Genomic DNA, 6,000 nt, shown 5'->3' with positions numbered 1-6,000 from the left:
AGCAAAGTTAGTTAGTAACAAAATTCAAAAATAAAAGAAAATGAAAATGAAATAACATGGGAGGAAATATTCCTGATAGGTTGTTGGGGGAAATTTTCATTAGAGGAAAGCCATGCGAGAAGGATTGGCGCAAAAAAGGGCTGCCCAGCCTCCCTATAAATAGGGAGGAGCTCACACTGCAAGGACAGAGAGGAAAGCATAGATGAAATGCTAAAAAAATAGAGAGGAACCTCTCAAAAAGCATAGAGGATACTTTGCAGAAATTAGGAAGAAAAAAAAAAAAGACGAGAGAAAGGCACATAGAGCATAGAGAAATGCTGGGAAATTATAGAAAGAAAAAAAAACAGAAGAAAGCATCCAAAAGGTTCTGCCAAAATAGAGAAAAAATTAAGAGAGGCACAACACACAGAAGCAGAACATCCACAGCACACATTTCATCCAGAGTACTATACAAGCACAGATAAACCCCATGAGGAAGGAAAAGAAGACCGGAGGAGTTAGAGGTTTGAGGTAAGTGTGGTCCTCCTTCTCATTCTAAGCATGCATTCGTGAATTGAAATGTGACTGTAGGTGCAGGTACGCCCTCCTGTGAGTCTCAAGTTCTCACTTGGACCAAAATTAGGTTTTCTAAGGTTCAGACCCGAACTTAATCCCCTCTGAACCTGAGCGTAGCTTTGAACCCGAGGCTTGTACCCACTTTCAAAAACTAACCCAACCCATTTAAAAACCTCTGGACCCAAGTTCAAATTTTAAAAAGAAAGCCCATTGAACTCGGGCCCAATTTGAAAACCCACCATTCATTCAAAACAACCAGCCCTTAACTAATTTTCAAAACCACCAAGCCTATGCCCAGTTTTCTAAGCAATCAAGCCCATTTTAAAAGTTAATTCAACTAGCCCATTTTTTAAAGGTTCAACCTCAACCCATAAAAAAAAAAAATCCAGCCCAACCAACCTTTTAAAAAATCCCAAGCCTATTTTCAAATCTAAATCCAAGGCTCCCTTTTAACTTAGAACCTAGCCCACTTGTTTGCAAAATTTGAACCAAGCCCACTTAAAGGTTACAAGCCCATTTTAAACTTTAACCCCTGAGACCATTTCAAAATTTAACCAAGAAGCCCATACCCCAAAATTTCCAAATCCACTCAACTTGCTCGAGTCCACACGAGTCAGCCCCTCACCACCCAATGAGTTGAAGACAGGTCTGTTTGTCTGCAACCCTAACTGTGAGAAATGAAACCTTAACATATTCACACACAAGACACCATGAACAGATCCAGTATCCCAAATCACGAAGGCACTAGACCAAAGCCAGTTTTCCATCAATAGTTAAAGTAGGAAATAAAAAATGATAAAGAAAAGAAAACTTATCTTTTCTTTGGAATTTGAACGAAACTCACTGGACTATCTTCTCTCGAAGTCCCTAGGGTGCTTGTGTCGTGGTGTCCTCGGGGTACATCAAGTGGATCCAGATATGGTCACAAGAGTTAAAGTGAAGAGGGTTTTCAAGAAAAATTTTGAAAAAATAAGTTGAGTCTTCGGTGCTTTAGGGTTTCAGAGTATTAGGATTTATCGAAGAGGTAATAGAGATTTGGAAAGATTAAAGAAGAGAATAGTGAACGAGGGTTGTTTAGGGAGAATGTTTTGAACAGTGAAAGAAAAGAAAGAGCTTGAAACAGGGGGGTCGGAAGAGAGAAGGGAGTGTTCTTTTTTCAGCAGTGCAATTGAACCCTAAATATCTATTGGGTCTTGTAAATCTCCTGTAAAAGACGTCGATAGGTGACCTCGCTAGCACCTACGCTGCCTTGATCCTTCACGATGGTAGAATTGCCATCACTTCAGAGAAGATCTTCGTGCTAGTTGGCCGAGCTTGCTCGCGAGCTTCTGGAGAAGAGAAACGTTGAGGATCTCAGCACAAACATCGCCTCTGGTGGTGGTGGTGCTCCAGTCACTACTGTTGTCGCCGCCCCGTCCTATGGTGGTGCTGCCGCTGCCCCTACGGCCGAAGGGAGAGACCGAAGAAGGAGTCTGGGAGAGACGTGGGCTTTCGGGTTTGAGCTTGTAGAACAAAGAAGAGAGGGAGTGGAACAGAAGTTAGAAAAGAGAGGATGCGTGCGAAAGAAGACTAAAAAAGGAGGGGAAGATATTTTGTTAATTTTTAAGCATGTTGTGTAATGACCTGCCTATTTACCATAATTTTTTTTCTATAACATTTAATATAATAATCCTGACATCCTATTCAGTGGATAAAACATGATCAACTTGGACCCATGGGTATCAAGGATATACCTGAAATACAACTCTGATACCTAAGCAGTGGAAAACATAAAATCATAAACATATCAAATCATTCAACCAATGCAATACCAAAGTTTTACTAAAACTATTATTTACATATACACATCACAAAAAGACCAAAAAGATAAATCTAGGATCATAATCCAAAAACCATCTGACCCTAGGTCAGTAACTCACCCTCCCACCGGGGTAGTATAAACAGCCTCTACTGACGCGGAGCTCGGTCCGCCTATCTAGCTGGATTCCCTGAAATGTTTATATAGCGGGTAAGACGCCTCTTAGTAAGGAAAATAAACTAATGCCAATGTATGTCAACATGAGTATTTTTCGTGTTATACATAATATTAGTACATAAATCATATATGGTAAAAAACTGTTGATATCGTATCTGAATAAAACATGATACCTCATAACATAATATAAAGTACAAAATTACTATACATGAAAATCATCTTATATAGTTGTACAATACATAAATAATACCCAGGATGGATAGTTAGCTGATGTCATGCATTACCCCCACGTGACTGGGTTGTGCGGCCCGAAAGCAGGACCTAGCAATGGCTGGTCAACCATGCTAGATCAAACATAAGTATGTAAGTACGATGGGCCTGCTCCACCTAGTCCAGATTGCCAGGGGAGCGCCTGCACTACCATGAAGCCACATCATCTTTCATCTCCCACACTGTATATAAGATGCGTAGTAGCACTATCATGAACTTGTACTTGAACTTGAACTTGTAGCTACAATACCGTGCATTGTGAAAAACGAAACTAAACCATTCGGGTTCTGATAACGTATAGTACGTTTCATATACTAATACATAACTATTTCGTAATCATGATAATATCTGACATGTAGACTTATGTTGATCTAGTGTGGTCGGCCAGCCATTGCTAGGTCCCGCCTTCAGGCCGCACAACCTAATCATGTGGGGGTGAGACATGACACCAGCCAACTATCCATTCGGGGTGTTATTTCATGTACAGTTTTATATGATGATTTCATGTATAGAAACTCAATATATTATATCATGTTATGATAAATTATGTTTTAAATAGGTATGAAACATATGGTTTTACTAGATATGATTTATGTACTATTATATGTATAACACGAAAATACTCATGTTGCCACACACTAATATTAGTTTATTTCCCTTAGTGAGAGGTGTCTCACCCTAGCTATATAAACATTTTAGGAGCCTCGTATAAGAGAGCGGATAGAGCTCCACAACATTAGTGGTTGACTGTTCTACCCTGGCAGAAGGGTCAGTCGATATGCTAGGGTCTGATGGATTTTTGGGTTGAGACCCTAGGGCACTTTTTGATCTTTTTTGGAAATGTATATGTATATAACAATTTTAGTACAACTCTGGTACTGTGTTGGTTGGATGATTTGGTATGTATATGATTTTATGTTTCCTGTTGCTTAGGTATTTGAGTTGTATTTTAGGTATATCCCTGGTACCCATGGGTCCAAGTTGATTATGTTATTCAACTATATAGGATTATTATATTAAATGTTATTATGAAAAAAAATTATGGTAAAATAGGCACGTCGTTACAACGATGCTCTGATACCAATTGTTAGCTTTGGTGTATTCCCAAGAGGGGGGTGAATTGGGTATTTAAAAATTCTTCCTAGGTTCAACTAATCTAGCAACAGTAATACTTAACCTAGGGTCAGTCTATATATACATAAACCCAAATGCATAGATAAATATAACGTGCGGAAATTAAATCATGCGCAACATTCACAATATTAACATACACGTATGGAAATATGAATTGCGGAAATATAGACAGTGCACACATGATATGTTATCGGGGTTTGGCCAACTGTGCCTACGTCCTCGCCTTGGCACACCCGCACAAGGATTACACTATAAGCTCACTTAATGGGTGGAGCAGCACCGTTTACAACCAGGTCAATTAACGAGGTTGACCTCAACCGACACCTTACCAGGATGGTGCGCCTAACTTTCCTAATCGAGTTTAAGCCAATCCAAGACTATTCAATAGGGCTAGTCTCCCTTTTCAGATCCATTCCTAGAATACAACAAATTTGACCAATAATGTGCATACACGTAAAATGCTTCTTACACTAAGCAAATATGTACCAATAAGCTCAACTACTAATCAATGCACACCAAACATGTAAAAACTATAAGCTCGGTGCTTTACGCGTGCAATCAACACTCAGTTTAATAATTATTCTCAAGCAAGCACTAAATTGTTTAAACAGGCTATTCTTTGAAAACCAAGTATAGCAAATCTCAATGTCAGATCAGTGTTTCAAAGATGCTAGCAATAATATTCAAACAAACTCAAAAATATTTTCTTCAATGTAGCAAGCACAAGAGTTGTTTGAAAACGAGCTTGTAAAATAATTTTTTCACACAAAATATAAGCCTAAGGAATCTTGTAATATCAATGCAAAGACCCTCAAGCTACTGAGTTTTCCCACACAATATTTATTTGTTAAAATAAGTGGGAACAACTCTAGCCTAACTCTCAAGATAAAAATAAAACAATACAAACTTCAAATGAGAGTAGTGAGCTTTTTAGAATAGAGGACAAGCAATCTAGAAACTCTCACAATACTTGGATAATCAAGGAATAAGTGTATGAGAGTGAATGGGAGTAGTATGAGCCAAATAGGTTTTGAAAATTTTGAGAGAATTTTGGCTTAATGATTTTGCTAATCCCCCCTTAATTTTGCAAATGAGCTTGTATATATAGGCATAGGCAAAATTCTGACCGTTGGGGACTCAAAGGGCATTATTAAAAAAGTTTTAAATCTTTTTAAAGAAAATAACTCCATTTAACCACTTTAACCTCGATAAAAAAATAAACAACCCGAGAGTTTTCGGGTGCCTGAATAGACACAGTGCAAAAAGGTGTTGTTTGAGGTTTGGGTGCCCGAAAATGGGCTTAGTTTGCTGATCGAGGCGATTCCTCAAAAACACCACAGTTCGAGTGCCCAGTCCAACATTCAATTGACTGAAGTCACAAGTTCGGTCGCCCGTGGCTATTTTGAACGCTAAGGTTCGGGTGCTCAGGTTGGTGAAAAGTAACCTGACACAGATTCGGTCGCCCAAGGAAGATGTGTACAATATGGTTCGGTCTACCGAACACAGGTCAACTTATTGACCAATCCATGGTTCGGTCGACTGAGGCAATTTGAACTGTCAAGTTTGGTCACCCGAACACTCGCAAATTTGGCATTTATGTTCATTTTTTTCTTCAATTAATTCCCCTGATATGTTAAGTGATTTTGGGGACATCTTATGTGCTAGTGCTGGGACTTAGAGTCTTTCTAAGGTCTTTTGAGGACACCGAAAAATTACAGCATCGGTCAACCGAATCCCTAAGGTCTTGAGCTTATAACTCCTACATACATGATATGCATTATTACAGACCTTTTCTTAATTAAAAATTACAGACCCAAATAAAAATTACAACAAATTATATATATATATATATATATATATATAGATGTTGGGTCTTCATAATTCTTCAAGTTGCTGCAAGCTATCAATGTGATTCAGTTAGTATGATCCTGCACACAAACTTGAAAGTCATCAAATACCAAAGTATTTGTCATTATCAAAACCGGGAATGACCCATAGGGTCAACAACAAGAGTGATCAGGGTTGGTACTTCAAAGGAGGAAGGCCTCAATGAGCACCAGCAGTAG

The sequence above is a fragment of the Malania oleifera genome, chromosome 8 (assembly GCF_029873635.1).
Source record: "Malania oleifera isolate guangnan ecotype guangnan chromosome 8, ASM2987363v1, whole genome shotgun sequence".
In the NCBI taxonomy this organism is placed as follows: domain Eukaryota; kingdom Viridiplantae; phylum Streptophyta; class Magnoliopsida; order Santalales; family Ximeniaceae; genus Malania; species Malania oleifera.
This window is presented reverse-complemented; position numbering follows the sequence as displayed.